The sequence below is a fragment of the Elephantulus edwardii genome, unplaced genomic scaffold (genome assembly GCF_000299155.1).
Source record: "Elephantulus edwardii isolate Elephantulus edwardi_28Jun2011 unplaced genomic scaffold, EleEdw1.0 scaffold00075, whole genome shotgun sequence".
Lineage (NCBI taxonomy): Eukaryota > Metazoa > Chordata > Mammalia > Macroscelidea > Macroscelididae > Elephantulus > Elephantulus edwardii.
The window spans coordinates 14199197-14202699 of record NW_006399825.1 but is presented as its reverse complement, the minus strand read 5'-3'; positions in this window follow the sequence as shown (position 1 = coordinate 14202699).

The following is a 3503-nucleotide window of genomic DNA, read 5'->3' as shown; positions in this document are numbered from 1 at the left end:
CCTAACAATATACCCAAAGCATGTGAGACAAAATCTCCCTATTCTTGTCATTTCCAAGGAATAGCCTCTCCTAACAACATCCCCATCGTATGTGAGGTGAAGCTTTGTCATCCTTGTCACCAAGGAGCATTCTGACGACACTTTTTTCAAGACATATTTATTTATTTATTGTTTAGCAGTTCACGGAACACTCAGTACTTTTTTCCAATACCACAACTCTCAGGCACAAATCTTTCTGTCATCCTTATTCATTTCCCAGCTCCTAGATGCATAACAAATGACTGAAAAGACCATAGCCAGAATCAGGTACACCTTAGTCTTCAGACTGATGTCTCCAACTACTGATGTTTCTCAGTAATTTGGAGAGGTCCTTGACAGCAGATTTTTCCAATGCAATACACCACCTGATCTGCTGGTACCAAACATGTTGTTTATGGATCCAAGCAAATTGAAAGAATTGACAAATTTAATCTTTTTTCCATCTATCGTGATGCTATTTAAGTGTCCAGTGGTGGTGTTTCTTCTTGATGTTGAGATGCAATCCAAATTTAAAGTTGTATTCTTATTTTTTGGAGCAAGTGCTTTAAGTCCTCCTCATTTTCAGCAATCAAGCTTGTGTCATCTGCATAGCACAAATTGTTAATCTTCTTCCTATCTTGATGCCGTAGAGTCCAGCTTCTCAAATTATTTTCTCAACATACATATTGAATAGGTATGGAGAAAGGTAAGCCTGATACACATCTTTCCTGACTTTAACCCATGCAGTGTTCCCTTCTGTGCTCCAATGACAGCTTCTTGGTTTTATGTATTAAGTGTTCTGGGATCCCTGTTCTTCTCAGTGTTAGCCATAACTTGTTATGATCTGCGTTATCAAATGCCTTTGTATAGTCAATAAAACAGAAATACATAAGTAGACATTCTTCTTGTATTCTATGCTTTTAGCCAGGACCTCTCTGACATCAGCAATGGTATCCTTAGGGCCACAGCCTCTTCTAAGCCCAGCTTCAATTTCTGGCAAATATCTGTCAGTTTACTGTTCTAGCCATTTTTGGATGGCCTCCAACAATATTTTGCTTGCGTGTAATAAAAACAATATTGTTTGATAATTTTCATATTCTATTGTATTACCTTTCTTGGGAATAGGAACAAATATGAATTTCTTCTAGTCAGTTGCCCAAGAAGCTGTCCTCCGAATTTCTTGGCAAAGACTTGTGAGCAGGTCCAGGGCTGTATGTATTAGTTGAAACATGTTAGTTGGTATCCCATTGATTCCTGGGACCTTATTTTTAGCCAATGCCTTCAGAACAGTTTGCATTTCTTCCTATATTACCATTGGCTCTTGTTCATATGGTACTTATTGACATATTTCAGTGTTAACCAATTTTCATTCTTTTTGGTACTGTGACTTTGTGTTTCTTCCATCTTCTTTTGATGCTACCTGGATCATTCAAGATTTTATCCATAGCATTTCTCTATATTGCAACTTTAGGTTTGATTTTTTTTTTTTCGTTCTTTCAGCTTGAGAAATGCCAAGTGAGTTCTTCCCTTTTTATTCTCCAACTCCAGCTTTTTACACATTCCACTATATTTTGTCTTTTTGAGCTGCCCTTTGAAATCTGTTCACTTCTTTTATTTTGACATCCTTCCCTTTCTTAACATTCTAGTGCAATCTTCATAATATCATCTCACATCCAGTTTGGTCTTTTATTTCTCCTCTGTCATTGTGATGATCTTTTATTCCCCTCATGTTTGATATCCTTGATGTCTATCCCACAGCTCCTCTGGTCTTTGATCATTGATGTTCAGCCTCTTCCTAAGACAATTTTTGAACAATTGTTAAATTCAGGTGGGATAGACTTAAGGCTGTGTTTTGGTTCCTGTGGACTTGTTTTAATTTCCTTGAGCTTCAGTTTGAACTTGCACATGAGTATTTGATGGTCTGTTCCCCAGCCAGCATCTGACCTGGTTTTAACTTGTGATACTGAGCTTCTCCAACAATTCTTTCCACAGCTGTAGTCAATCTGATTCTTCTGTAGTCCATCAGCTGAGGTCCACATGTAAAGCTTCTATGCTAGCTGCCTTCAAACAATTACTTTAGTTCAATTCTTTCCAGATTTGGCCTCAAGTCTTCACAACGTAGTCTCAGAGTCCCAATTCTAATCACCTCTTGGAAAGTACTCAATCAGCCAAGTTCATGTCTAGTCCCTCTCATGTAATCAAAGATGAGCCACATTCTTGAAGGGAACACATGGGCTAGAGAGAAGACATGAGCACCTGTGGTGTGTATCCTGAGGACATTGGGCAAAAGCCTGCCACACTCTGGGAACATACATCTCAGAATATCCCCCAAGTCTTGAAAATACCTCTTTTTTTTTTCTTCCCACAATTAGTCATTTGCTCCAATACTTCACCCAAACGGCCAATACCTCCTCTGCCACACTTGTGCTGCATCTCTTTTGAAACAATTTAGGAAACAAAAAGCAGGGCTCTCTTGACGAATGTTTTATGAGGACCAAGACGAGGGTTGCAAAATGGTGACAATTTCAGTCCCCCAAAAGGCAAAGATGTATTTCTGTGTTAATTTGTGTGTGAGGCAGCGAGGTGTGAGTGAGGAATCAGGAAATATTTCCATGACCTAGTCAGTTGTGCTGCCAACCCAGAGGCAGGCAGTTCAAATCCACCAGCTGCTGCTTGGTAGAGGGAGAAAGAGGAATAATCTCCTCCTGTGTGAAAACCCACTGGAGGCCAGTTAGGAGTTGGTGTGACCTATGCTCTTAGCATCCCTGTGTAGCATGCTGCATGCTAAGCAGAAGGCCTAGAGTCTGGTGGTTTGGATCCACCAGTGGTTACTGGGGAGAAAGATGGGCAATCTCCTCCTGTTTAAGACTTAATGTCTTGGAAACCCAATGGAGGACTTTCAGGAATTGGAATGGACTCACCAGCCAGGGGTAGGATTGATGGTGGTACAGTGTGTAACACATCCGGCTGCTACCAAAAGGTCAGCAGTTCAAGCCCACCAGCTGCTTCATTGCTAGGAGTCAGACGTGACTTGATAACAGTAGGTTGAGATTTTGGATTTGGCTTTAATGGCATAAACTGTTAATTGTTTCAAAACTCAAAGCTCATAACAATGAAAGAGTTTTTCTTTTCAAGGAGAGGAATGAATAGGGGGGTGGACAGGGAGAAAAGTGCAATAATGAATAACTGGAAACCCTAAGTCTCTATAAACTTTCATGAAAATTAATTTAAAAAAAAAACCCAAAAACCAAGCGAAGAAGGCAGCACCTGCCCCTCCCAAAACTGAAGCCAAAGCCAAAGCATTAAAGGCCAAGAAGGCAGTCCTGAAGGGCGTCCACAGCCAAAAAAAAAAAAAAAAGGATCTGCACTTTACCCACCTTCTGGCAACCTAAGACGCTGAGACTCCAAAGGCAACCCAAATACCCCCGGAAGAGCGCCCCCAGGAGAAACAAGCTTGACCACTACGCCAAAATAAAATTTCCCCT